Raw genomic sequence first — 13,792 nt, 5'->3', positions numbered from 1 at the left:
GTTTTCTCACGTACCGGAGACACTGACACACGTAGACACATTCTCATGAATGTGTCTATGCAGATGTCAGCGTGTTTTCACGGACCGTGTGTCCGTGTGCAAAACACGCTGACATGTCTGTTTTTGTGCAACAGCATGGATCACACGGACCCATACAAGTCAATGGGTCTGTGTAAACACGTACCGCACAAGGATGCTGTCCGTGTGCTGTCCGTGTGCGATCCGTATGTGTTTTTAAAAGTCAAAGGGTTAACATTAAAAATAATTTTCCAAAAACACTGACACGGACAGCACATGGATGGTACACACGGACATACGGATAGCACACGGATGTCCTACGTATGCACACGGACACGGATAGCTCCGGTACCAGTTTTTCCGGTACCGGAATTATCTGGACGTGTGAAACTGCCCCTTAGGGACATCACATTTGAAGTGTCTTTGAAAGGTTTATAGGGCATAAAGTGCCCAAAAGTGACACCATTCTAAAAACTGCACCCCTCAAGGTGCTCAAAACCACATTCAAGAACTGTAACTCTTCAGTTGCTTCACGAGAACGCAATGTGGAAGGAAATAATGAACATTTAACTTTTTTTCACAAAAAATTTACTTTAGTCCCAAACTTTTTTATTTTCACAAGGGTAACAAGACAAAATGGACCACAACATTTCTTGTGCAATTTCTTCTGAGTACACCAATACCCCATTTGTGGGGAAATCTACTGTTTGGGCGTACGGCAGAGTTCAGAAGCTAACGAGCACCAATTGACTTTTTGAGTGCAAAATTGGCTGGAATCAGGAGTTGACGCCATGTTGCGTTTGGATAGCCCTTGATGTGCTTAAACAGTGGAAACACCCCACAAGTGACATTTTTGAAACTACACCCCTCAACGATTTTATCCAGTGGTATAGTGAGCATTTTGAACCAACAGGTACGACACAGAATTTGATAACATTAGGTTGTCATATTGAATATGTCGTCATTAGTGTTAAGCGCAAGTGATTGCTACTAGTTTCCATTCGGTGCTCGTTTATGCACCGAATATCACAGGTGCTCGAGTGACATGCTTGAGTCCCTGTGCCGCATGTTTTGCTGCTGTTAGACACACAAAAAAACATGCAGGGATCTGCGATACTCGGTGCATACCTGAGCACCCAATGCAAACTCGAGTAGAGAGCACTTTCGCTCAACACTAGCGGTCATTTCGTCATCATTTTTTTTTTACTTTTGAAAACCCGACAATTCTTACAACCCTAACCCTAACACAACCATAACCCCAACCCTATCACAACCCTAACCTCAACCGCAATGATTGAAAAAAATATTTTTTTCTTTATTTTACAAAAGAGGATTTGATTTACTTTTTTTTTTTACGGGTAGCGGCCGGCAGATCTCGGCGGGTGCACAGCGCATGTGTCCAACATTTTTCCCAGGAAGATGAAGCTGAAGGCTGGGGGACGGAGCTGCAGGCAAAGGGGATGGCAGAGGTATAAGGTAGACTTGGGGGACCACATTTCTCTCTTCTCTGATATGTTAGATGATATCAGAAGAGAGAGAAATTAATTTTAAATCAGACTTTTTTAATGTGATAGCCGTTATTCGGTGAATAACGGTGATCACTTGACAGGGAACCGCAAAAACTGGCCATGATCATGACCGGAGAGTTTTTGATTCTGGGGGGTGCTATACTCTTATTTCTCAACATCATTAAAAATCGTCGCTGAGGAATAAGTACCCTTAACTGCCGACATTAAAAGGCGCAATGGCGGTTATTTGGAGGCTAAACGATCAATTATTTTATCCTGGTCGGATGGACACTTTTTCCTCTATGTTATGAAAGTATTGACCAGGAGCTATATCCAAGCCTGAGATTGTAGGGACTGTATTCCGATGCACTGACATTTGTTTTTTTCTTATTCTCTTGTTGATTTTACTATTAATATCTTTTTTCTGAAGTTATATCAATTTTTTATAGGGTTTTTACCTATATTTCCCAATTCCCCCCCAAAAATCTGTCTATTCAAGAAGCAAAAGCTAGGTGGTCAATATACAGTATATCTCAAGATAAGTAAGCAGAATTACTTAGCTGTAGCTTAAATAAGCGAAGTGAGTACTTCTCGGGACTAGAGATGAGCGACTGCCTTCTTTCGGGTCGAGTCGAGTCGGGTTTCATGAAACCCGACTTTCTCAAAAGTCGGGTCGAACAAAATCGGCCGATTATCGTGAAAAGTCGAAGGCCGACTGAAACACGAAACCCAATGCAAGTCAATGGGGAAGAAAAGTCGGCAGTGAGTGGAGGACAGGAAACACACCTACAGTGCCCATTTTAATGCCAAAAGCATCAATTCTTATTACTTAAGCTTGTCAACCTTAATTTACTTTATAATAATAGGCTTTGAAAACTGGGGGTTTTTATTTGGCTAAAGTTGTGGGGGGGTAGGGCTGGCTCCAGATTTTCGTGGGCCCAGGGCCAAAGAGTGTCAATGGGCTCCTTTAACACATGCCACAATTCATGATCCTCTGGTACGGCAGAGAAATAGCGATATAGTACAATGAAAAATACTTCACTTATTACATCTCATGACTGATATCCATTTTAAATTCTCCAATAGCTCCAAAAACGGACAGTATATTACTCCATACAGTATTATGGCCACCGCATAGTGTGCTATACAGAGTAATGAGACCCATATATTTCTCCCTACAGAATCATTGGTCCCATATAATGTTCCATACAGTATATGATGAGCTCCACATAATGCTACAGTATATGTTGGTCCCCATGGATGAAGCTCCACTGTCTTATGGGCCCAAATAATGCTCCATATATAATGGACCCCATTTCTAATGCTCCAGTGTATAATGGGCCCTGTAAATGCTGCTCCAGTGTCTGATGTCCACCTTTGGAATGCTCCAGTGTATGGTGGGCCTCATATATCATTCTCCAGAGTATAGTGCTCCCCAAAAATAGCTGCCCCAACATTGAAAACAATTACATAAGTCTCCTCACTAGGGAATCCCTGTACTAGTCTGGAGTCCTCGTCGTCCCCATCTTCCATCTCACTGCACTTGGACTGTTTAGGAAGAGGGCGTACAGACGTGACGTCATTGCGCTCTCGGCCCAGAATGTCACTGTCAGGAAACGCAGAAGACGTCACGGCGGTGGAGCAGGGAGAGGTAAGTATTTCAACTTTGCAAGTGCTGTGATCCTGAGCAAGCAGGGGGGGCCAACTCGCTGGCGACGGCACTGGCACAGGGCCCCTCTTAGTACACAGGTGTGTCTGACGGCGGGTGTGCACCCCCACCGTCAGAGACACTTGATTCTACTATGAGGGACCTTGTGCCAGTGCCGTTGCCAAACAGTGTGCCCACCCACCTGTCCAGGGCAACGGCACTCGCACGGGTGCGTGTGCCAGGTGGTGACCCCGGCCCTGTGGGGGGAGGCAGCCCTGTTAGGGAGGTGGAAAAATTGGCATATGTTGATGTTGGACATTCAGCAGCTGCAAATGGAGTAATTGGAGAAGTCCGCGGAAGAGGAGGACAAAAGCAAGCCATTTTTCTGGCAACCTACGTGTCAGCAGGGGAGGGTGGGACAAAATCCTTTGAAATCCATGCATCGTTCATTTTAATTAAGGTTAGATCATCAACATTTTGGGTCGACAGAAGGGTCCTTTATTCTGTCAGGATTGATCCAGCAGCACTGAAGACTCGTTCAGATAACACACTAGCAGCAGGGCAAGCGAGCTCCTGTAAGGCATATTGTGCCAATTCAGGCCAGGTGTCAAGTTTACTGGCCCAATAGTCAAAGGGGAATGACCGGTGAGGGAGAACATCGATATGGGAGAAGTAGTTTGTTACCATAGTTGACAACTGCTGTCTCCTGTCACTTTCGATTGATGCAGTATTACCAGTCGTGTGAGCGGTACTTGAAAAATCAGTCCACAACATGGTCATGAAACCCCTGTGTCCAACATCACTTCGGCTGTGTGCACCATGAACACCTCTTTCACGTTGCTACCTACGGCTCGTTGGAAAAACATCACCGCCGCTGTGTGCTGGGAATGCCTCAAACAAACGGTTTACCAGAGTTGCTTGTTTGTTAGCCAATATTAGTTCTAGGTTCTCCTTTGGCATGATGTTTTGGAATTTGCCTTTATAACGTGGCTCTAGGATGCTGGCCAACCAGTTGTCGTCATCGTTCATCATTTTGGCAATGCGGGGGTCCCTTTTTAGGATCTGCAAGGCATAATCAGACATGTGGGCCAATGTTCCAGGTGTCAATGATGCACTGAGAGTGCTGGGTGGAGGAGCACTTTCAGGCAAATCCACATCCCTCCAGTCACGCACAAACCTTGTACCTGACCTTGCCACGCCAACATTTTTTCTTGCCCCCTGAGAAGCATCCTCCTCCCCAAAATAATCATCCCCATCATCCTCCTCTTCTTCTTCTTCTATCTCATCCACGAGACTTCCCTGACCAGAAAATGGCTGACTGTCACCAAGGCTTCCCTCCTCCTCTTCCTCCTCGGCTGCAGACGCCTGCTCCTTAATGTGCGTCAAAGTTTGCATGAGCAGACGCATAAGTGGGATGCTCATGCTTATGATGGCGTCGTCTGTGCTTACCAGACGTGTGCATTCCTCAAAACACTGAAGGACTTTACAAAGGTCTTTCAGCTTCGACCACTGCACACCAGACAACTCCATGTCTGCCTGCAAACTGCCTGCCCGTGTATCCTCCCACAAATGAATTACAGCCTGCCTCTGTTCGCACAGACTCTGAACCATGTGCAGGGTGGAGTTCCACCTTGTTGCAACGTCGATAATTAGACGGTGCTTGGGAAGGTGGAGCAATCGCTGCAGATTCTGCATACGACTGGAGTGTACGGGCGACCGGCAGATGTGCGAGCACAGTCTTCGGACCTTATGGAGCAGGGGTGTTAACTCCGGATAATTACTGAGGAAGCACTGCACCACCAGGTTCAAGGTGTGAGCCAGGCAAGGTATGTGTCTGAGTTTTGAAAGGGCTATGGCTGCCACAAAATTCCGGCCGTTATCACTAACTACCTTGCCTGCCTCAAGATGTAGACTGCCCAGCCACGACTCAGTTTGTCGCTGCAAGTAGTCGGCCAGTACCTCCGCGGTGTGTCTGTTGTCGCCCAAACACATTATCTTCAACACAGCCTGCTGACGCTTACCACTAGCTGTTCGATAGTGGGACACCTCGTGTACAACACTGGCAGCTGCGGATGGAGTGCTCGTGCGACTGCGCTCTGTGGACGAGCTTTCGCTTCTGGGGGAGGAGGAGGAGGAGGGTCGAACGCTTACAGCCCAACTGTTTCCTATACCGTGGGCTAGGCAGCACTGTCCCACCGCCGCTGTCCCCTGTGGACCCTGCATCCACCACATTAACCCAGTGCGCAGTGATGGATACGTAACGGTCCTGGCCATGCCTACTGGACCATGCATCTGTTGTGAGGTGCACCTTTCCACTCACTGCTTGCTTGAGTGCATGGACAATGTGGTCTTTCACATGCACGTGGAGGGTTGGGATGGCTTTTCGTGAAAAGAAGTGCCGACTGGGTAGGTCATAGCGTGGTACTGCGTAGGCCATGAGCTCACGGAAAGCTTTGCTTTCAACCAACCCGTAGGGCATCATCTCTAACGAGATTAGTTTGGCAATGTGGGCGTTCAAAGCCAGTGTATGTGGATGAAAGAATGAGTACTTTCTTGTCCTACTCAGAGTCTCTGGTAGGGTGAGCTGGATTTGAGAGCTGCATATGGTGGAACTAGCGGTGGACATGGCGGACTGAGAGAGGGTTGGTGATGGTGATGGTGTTGGTGGTGTTGCTGATGGCCTAGATTCAGTCTTTTGTAGCAATAACATTGTGATTCCATGACTGCTTTGCCCTTGCGACGACACCTCGACATTTGCTGCTGGAGGTTTGCTAACCGGTGGGCTTACAGTGGGGAAGGCGATGTAGCGTTGTTGACTACCTTCATTCGGAGCAGGTGCACATGTGGTACATGAGGTTTGGTAGTCCGTCCACGCTTGCAAGTGCATGGTGGTTAAATGTCTAATCATGCAACTGGTATTCAAATTTCTCATATTTTTCCCTCGGCTAAAGGTCTTTGCGCACTTCTTACAGATAACTTTTGCCTGATCATTAGGATTTTGTTCAAAAAAGTGCCACACTGCACTCTTCCTACTATGGAAGACATTTTGAGACCTTGCACGCTGTGCTAATTTGACCGTCTGGCCAAGTTGTCCTGCAACTCTTTTATTTTTTTGTAACACGTTTTTGGACTGCTACGGTCCTGTCAGATAACAGCTGTTGCGATGTCGTTGCCTGCTGCAGATCCACCTCCTCCTCTTCTGAGCTATTGGCAGTGGCACCCTCTTCCCCCAATGGATGCCAATCTGGGTCAACAACTGGGTCATCCATCACCTCCTCTTCAATTTCATGTGCACCTTCCTCTGTGTCACCGTGTAAGGTGGTATAGTATGCGGGAAGGGGCACCTGAGTTTCATCAGGGTCTGATTGTGCCTCAGTACACTGCGAGGACAATGTAGTGCTCTGAGTGAATGTACCAGCAGAAAAATCTAGCAGTGGCTGTGCATCAGTGCACTCCATGTCAGATTCATCTTGGCCTGGGGAATTCACGATTTGACTTGCTAACCCAGGCATGGTATGTGAAAAGAGCTCCATGGAGTAATCGGTAGTGTGGCCTGCCACATCCTTCACTTTTGGTAGGGGTGAAGGACATAAGGAAAGGTGTTGTTCCTGACCAGGAGCCTCCAATGACGACTCAGTGCTTTCATTTTTTGAAACTTCAGAAGAGGAGGCGAGAGAGCTGGAGGCTGTGTCAGCAATGTAAGGCCGGTTTCACATTAGCGCTTTTTAAGCGCACGCACGGCCGGGGGTAGCTCCGCCCCCGAGCTGGCTCTCTGCCCGGCGTGCCCGCCCCTTGCTTGTAGCGCCGCCTACTAGCGGACAGCGGCGCCTGCGATCGGCGCACCCTATCTTTAGCATAGGGTGCGCAGATCGTGCGCAGGCCGTGCGCTAGTTGCGCTTTGACCTGCGCTGCGCACTTTTGACGGTGCGCCGTGCGCGCCAAAATCAAACTTTTCGGATTTTGGCGCGCACGGCGCACCGTCAAAAGTGCGCAGCGCAGGTCAAAGCGCAACTAGCGCACGGCCTGCGCACGATCTGCGCACCCTATGCTAAAGATAGGGTGCGCCGATCGCAGGCGCCGCTGTCCGCTAGTAGGCGGCGCTACAAGCAAGGGGCGGGCACGCCGGGCAGAGAGCCGGCTCGGGGGCGGAGCTACCCCCGGCCGTGCGTGCGCTTAAAAAGCGCTAATGTGAAACCAGCCTAAGCCAAAACTTGTTCCTGAAGCTTCGGCTTTAAAAGTGGTTTACCTACTCCCAGAAAAGAGAGCCTTCGAGGCCTTGTGGAGCCAGACGATGACGCAGGCTCAACACCTCCTGCCTTAGGTGCTATTGTGCTTTTGCCACTACCATCAGATGCAACACCACCACCACCACCACCACAATTGGGACCAGCTGGCAACCCCTGCCCACTTCCATGGCGTCTTCCACCATACTTGCTCATTTTTGTGAAAATGTACCCAAAATACCACCAGCTATATGGTACTGTAAAACAAGGTAGAAGGTGTATCTACTATTGGTGAGAATTTGAATCTCACTATAGATTTGAGGACACAGAACTATTGTCTCTGGCCCAGTAGAGATTACACCTCAATGTAACAGGCTGAAATTGTATGGTGTATGACAAGGTGGAGGGTGTCTATAGGATTGGTGAGAATTTGGATCTCACTAGAGATTTGAGGACGCTGAACTATTGTCTCAGGTCCAGTAGAGATTACACCTCAATGTAACAGGCTGAAATTGGATGGTGAATGACAAGGTGGAGGGTGTCTATAGGATTGGTGAGATTTTGGATCTCACTATAGATTTCAGGACGCAGAACTATTGTCTCTGGCCCAGGAGAGATTACACCTCAATGTAACAGGCTGAAATTGGATGGTGTATGACAAGGTGGAGGGTGTCTATAGGATTGGTGAGATTTTGGATCTCACTAGAGATTTGAGGACCCTGACAATGATGCTCTTAGTCCAAGTATGGACGCAGGCAGCCTAATAAGCAGGACTGTGCACAGTGCACACACAAAAGGGTGGAAAAATGAACCCTTGGTAACTGTGCAGAAAAGAGGAAGAAAAGAATTTTTGGTTTTAAAAAAACAGTTTGCACAGCAGTGTGCAAACAGCAATGCAGCTATCAGGGAGCCTTATAAGGCAGCCTAATAACCAACAGAGCTGATGCACAAAAATAGAGCCTCCCCTGTCACTGCACACAAAGTGTTGTGTTGTGAGTGGAAATCGCTAACAGCAGAAGCAGTTTTTTGGTTCTTCTTACCTGCCTAACGCTCTCCCTTATTCAGAATCAGCAGCAGCAATCTCTCCCTATGCTAAGATCGCAGAAGTAAGATGGCCTTTTATAGCCCCTGTGACGCCACACAAAGCCAGCCAATCACTTGCATGCCCTTCTCAAAGATGGTGGTGACCGTCCCATGTCATCGCGTTGCCCACAGTGTGCGTCCTCCATCATTGGCTGAAAAAGGGCGCTGGAAGCATCTTTTGAAACGCGACTTTGGCGCTCTGGTCGCCGACCTCGTGGCCGACCTCACGCTATGGTCAGGTGTCGTTTCATGAAACCCGACTTCAGCGAAAGTCGGCGACTTTTGAATATGACCGACCCGTTTCTCTCAACTCTACTCGGGACCTGTTTTATCTTTTGTTATATTGTGTAAAATAAAGCAACTGAAGGACTTATATTTTTTAGTAATACCCTCTGTTTAAGAGGTAAATGCTCTTTAAAAACTATTACAAATAATCAAACATTTTATTATAAAATACATTAATGTTAATGTCTTTTCAGAGAAATAAAACGTATCTAGCTGCTCAAGAACAGATTGCACAGAACATGTAGTATCCAGCGCGAAGCATACAGCTACATCAGTGAGCAAGGCAATTATGGGGGAGGAGAGGGTGTTGATCAGCAACAAAAGTGATAATTAATTCCCACAATCTGCAAAGCAAAAGGAACAGATAGATGCTTGAAGAATTCAACATCATATACAAATATTCTATAAAGATAAGGCCATTAACTCCGTTCCAGCCAATCGTATTACCCTGCACAATGCTTCCCATGTAATGCCATATTATCTCTGCATAGCCTACAGTAGCTTTAACCCTTTAAGGTCTCAGCCAGTTTACATTTTTTTGCATTTTCATTTTCGCCTCACCTTCCTCCAAGAGCCACAACTCCGTTTTTGCACTGACATGGCCATATGAGGGCTTGTGTTTTGCGGCATAAATTGGAAGTTCTAAATTACACCATTCCCTTTAGCATATAACATAAAAAAACAGGAAAAAAGTTTCCAAGTGCAGTGAAATTTAAAAAAAAACAAAAAACAATTCCACTACAGATTTTTGGGGTTTTATTTTTCCTTAATGCATTGTTCAGTAAAAGTGGCAACATTCTGCAGGTCAGCACAATAACTATGATACCAAACTTGTCTAGCATTTATAAATATTTCAACGGCACATAAAAATTCTCAGCTTTGTAAAGAGCCATTTTCTTAGGCCCAGAACTTTTTGCTTCTGTTAAGGGCAGCCAAGGTGTAGTTTCTCATGGTATCATTTTGGAGTACATATAATATTTAGTCACTTTATATAGTATTTTTGAGAGGCGCAGTAGCCTCAGTTTTGGTATTTTGATTTCATTTTTTTATTTTACCATATGGGCTAAATAAAGTGGCTTTTTACAGATACAGTGGGGAAAAAAAGTATTTAGTCAGTCAGCAATAGTGCAAGTTCCACCACTTAAAAAGATGAGAGGCGTCTGTAATTTACATCATAGGTAGACCTCAACTATGGGAGACAAACTGAGAAAAAAAAATCCAGAAAATCACATTGTCTGTTTTTTTTTCATTTTATTTGCATATTATGGTGGAAAATAAGTATTTGGTCAGAAACAAGCAATCAAGATTTCTGGCTCTCACAGACCTGTAACTTCTTCTTTAAGAGTCTCCTCTTTCCTCCACTCATTACCTGTAGTAATGGCACCTTTTTAAACTTGTTATCAGTATAAAAAGACACCTGTGCACACCCTCAAACAGTCTGACTCCAAACTCCACTATGGTGAAGACCAAAGAGCTGTCAAAGGACACCAGAAACAAAATTGTAGCCCTGCACCAGGCTGGGAAGACTGAATCTGCAATAACCAACCAGCTTGGAGTGAAGAAATCAACTGTGGGAGCAATAATTAGAAAATGGAAGACATACAAGACCACTGATAATCTCCATCGATCTGGTGCTCCACGCAAAATCCCACCCCGTGGGGTCAGAATGATCACAAGAACGGTGAGCAAAAATCCCAGAACCACGCGGGGGGACCTAGTGAATGAACTACAGAGAGCTGGGACCAATGTAACAAGGCCTACCATAAGTAACACACTACGCCACCATGGACTCAGATCCTGCAGTGCCAGACGTGTCCCACTGCTTAAGCCTGTACATGTCCGGGCCCGTCTGAAGTTTGCTAGAGAGCATTTGGATGATCCAGAGGAGTTTTGGGAGAATGTCCTATGGTCTGATGAAACCAAACTGGAACTGTTTGGTAGAAACACAACTTGTCGTGTTTGGAGGAAAAAGAATACTGAGTTGCATCCATCAAACACCATACCTACTGTAAAGCATGGTGGTGGAAACATCATGCTTTGGGGCTGTTTCTCTGCAAAGGGGCCAGGACGACTGATCCGGGTACATGAAAGAATGAATGGGGCCATGTATCGTGAGATTTTGAGTGCAAACCTCCTTCCATCAGCAAGGGCATTGAAGATGAAACGTGGCTGGGTCTTTCAACATGACAATGATCCAAAGCACACCGCCAGGGCAACGAAGGAGTGGCTTCGTAAGAAGCATTTCAAGGTCCTGGAGTGGCCTAGCCAGTCTCCAGATCTCAACCCTATAGAAAACCTTTGGAGGGAGTTGAAAGTCCGTGTTGCCAAGCGAAAAGCCAAAAACATCACTGCTCTAGAGGAGATCTGCATGGAGGAATGGGCCAACATACCAACAACAGTGTGTGACAACCTTGTGAAGACTTACAGAAAACGTTTGACCTCTGTCATTGCCCACAAAGGATATATCACAAAGTATTGAGATGAAATTTTGTTTCTGACCAAATACTTATTTTCCACCATAATATGCAAATAAAATGAAAAAAAAAACAGACAATGTGATTTTCTGGATTTTTTTTTCTCAGTTTGTCTCCCATAGTTGAGGTCTACCTTTGATGTAAATTACAGACGCCTCTCATCTTTTTAAGTGGTGGAACTTGCACTATTGCTGACTGACTAAATACTTTTTTTCCCCACTGTATGGCAGTACTGTATATGCTTATTTTTTTCTATTTTTAAACTGGGGAAAGGGAGGGGTGATGATTTTAATTTTATTGTATTCTTTATTTATTTAAAAACTGTTTAATATTTAAAAAACTTTTTTTTCTTACTTTTTTTTAGTCCCCATGGGTTATATGAATCTGCAGTGATTTGATCACATGTACTATATACTGCGATACTCCAGAATTACAATATATAGTACAAATCATGGTCTCCTATGAAGCCCAGCCTGTGGTTGAGCTTCACAGAAGTAATGAAATGTCAGGAAAGAAGCCTTCAACAGCCCCCTGGCTGCAGTGGAAACACCTTCAGCACCCTGTGATCACACAGGAGACCCATAGGTGCCCATATAAACAAGCCACCAGAATGGCTGCAGCCTTTCAGAGAAAAATATACTAATAGTCAACCCCACAGCGGGCAGGGAGAAGCCGCAGGAGACCACCTGTCCAACTAGTCTACAGTGCGGTCCCCGGCAGCTTCTCCCCGCCCGAAGCACTGGAGATACCGGTCTCTGCATATATGTGCATGTAGGCAAAAAACTTTCAGCCACTGGCAGCGAGCGGGAAGAAGACAACTGCATTTAAAGTATGTTTTTCTTGAAACGCTGCAGTGTTTCAGAGTCAAACATATCTGCGTTCATCCAGCCAGAACTGTATACATGTTGCCCATGGATTGGGCAGCATGTGTTAGCTGACAGATTCCCTTTAAATGCGTCTGTCAATTATAAACAGTGGCCATTAATGGATTAAATAGCAGTGACAGAGTAAGCAACATTCAACTAAGGTCGCTCCATAGAGAATAATTGAGGTGGAGTTAATAACGCACACCTCCTCTGTATGAAAGCCAGGGCTCTGCGGGCCTGATTCCCAGATTATAAAGTTCCATTCTTGGGATTAGACGGGGTCCACCTAATGATAACTTACTGTATTGGGAATAACCCCTTAAAGTCTGTACTGCAAGGCAGAGTTTACAGATGTGGCATTCATGATCACTTAAACAGTAAGTAAGAAAGCAAGAGGTAAGGTCCTGGATGGACCTTATGTGGTGGTTGTTCTAGGTAATGTAAAGTCTGTACCAATAACACTAGGTTACAGAGGGAATTTTAATTCGACTGGATTTTGGGTCCAGCATTTACAAGCAACCAAAAGATTCTGGGTGGGAAAGGTTGTTCCCATAATCCAGCCTGAAGTTTGCAGACCTAATAACAGCAGCTGGGTTATATCAGCAGGGGGGATTTGGGCTGGGAATGAACAGAAGTGTTTGTTTGATGAACACATTTCAAAACTGCTTGAGCTGATACTGCCAGGAAGACAAAGATTGGTGAGGCTGCTACATTTACTTTGTTCATTGCACCCTAGGAAAGAACTGTTTATGTTGTGCATTTGTACTGAAGGAAGGCTGTTTTCATTTTGGAGCTGTAAAATTTATCATTAACAATAAAATAAACCTTACACTGTTTTAATATAAAAACCCTGTGCATATGTGTATCCAAGCGGCTACCAGAGAGCTGACCCCCTAAAATTACTGTAACATTTCTAATCAATCAAAATGGTACCAAGACACTGCCACAAATTGATGTTCTGCACAGTGGAGGTCAATATCAGAATGAAGTTCCTTAAGTCCATTATATTATCAGAAAAACTAAATACAATAGGACTGATTTACTAACCTACATGCACTGGAACACTAGCTTAATTTTGCCTTATATGCCCTGCACCACAGTCATCACCTTTTTTACTCATTTTTTGACTCACTTGATAAGGAACTTGGCCTATCAGAATGGGAATGTGGCTTGATAGGAGACATAGCAAAGCCTAGACTGTGATTTTGTGTGCTGAAATTGAGCCAAAATTTGGTGTTACTTAGTGGACCAAAGTAAGCCATCTAATGGTATAATGCCACCGCAGTTTAAAGATGCTCCATATTTATCAAACTTTTAATGCCCAGTATGTCTGGTATCTTGTTCATGTTTGCACTGTCTAAAAGTTGGCCAATTTTAGTAAATGAGCCTCAATGTCCAATGTCTGCAGGGAGCAATAATCATCACTGTTGAACTAGTCATACGGTTAATGGGAATACTTTTTGTTGTCAGCTGTTGCGCTGGAGAAGGGAGCAAGTTGGAACTCATCGGCTAGGCTTGCGGGTCCTGCATTTCCATCTAAGTCACAACATCTGCAGGGCAGGGAGGAATAGATCTGTCATTCAGCCATATATCAATGCAATGTGACAAAAGAGCTCTTGTCAGTGTGAGTGAAAAAATCCAAAGAAATGGAAAAAAAGCCGGGCTTCTTAAAATCGCGCTCACCAGA

General features: G+C 45.3%; 1 protein-coding gene across 1 annotated transcript in view; it reads right to left on the bottom strand.

Annotated features, from left to right (window-relative positions):
- Nucleotides 1-13,792, bottom strand: part of KSR1 (kinase suppressor of ras 1) — a 223,855-nt gene that overhangs the window by 89,993 nt on the left and 120,070 nt on the right. The gene's annotated exons all lie outside the window — the stretch shown is intronic.

The sequence above is a fragment of the Dendrobates tinctorius genome, unplaced genomic scaffold, assembly GCF_039654945.1.
Source record: "Dendrobates tinctorius isolate UK_male_01 unplaced genomic scaffold, ASM3965494v1 ptg000112l, whole genome shotgun sequence".
Lineage (NCBI taxonomy): Eukaryota > Metazoa > Chordata > Amphibia > Anura > Dendrobatidae > Dendrobates > Dendrobates tinctorius.
This window is presented reverse-complemented; position numbering and strand designations above follow the sequence as displayed.